Below are 225 nucleotides of genomic sequence, written 5' to 3'. Positions count from 1 at the left end.
GGGGGGAAAGGGTTAAATAGATGCTCAGAACTAACTATGAGTAATATAGTTCTGCATTTTTATACACTATTTTGGGGACAATCCATGTGGTTAAATTATGTGTTTGTTGCCTGAAGTTATCAAAGCTAGGCTGCATTTGTTTTCACATAATATACAGTACTGCACTGTTATAAAATTAATGTGAATATAGGTTATTTGTTTCTATCAGGTACTGATTACATCTTA

The sequence above is a fragment of the Penaeus monodon genome, chromosome 23 (assembly GCF_015228065.2).
Source record: "Penaeus monodon isolate SGIC_2016 chromosome 23, NSTDA_Pmon_1, whole genome shotgun sequence".
NCBI lineage: Eukaryota > Metazoa > Arthropoda > Malacostraca > Decapoda > Penaeidae > Penaeus > Penaeus monodon.
The sequence above is the reverse complement of the archived record's forward strand: the minus strand, read 5'-3'. Positions refer to the sequence as shown.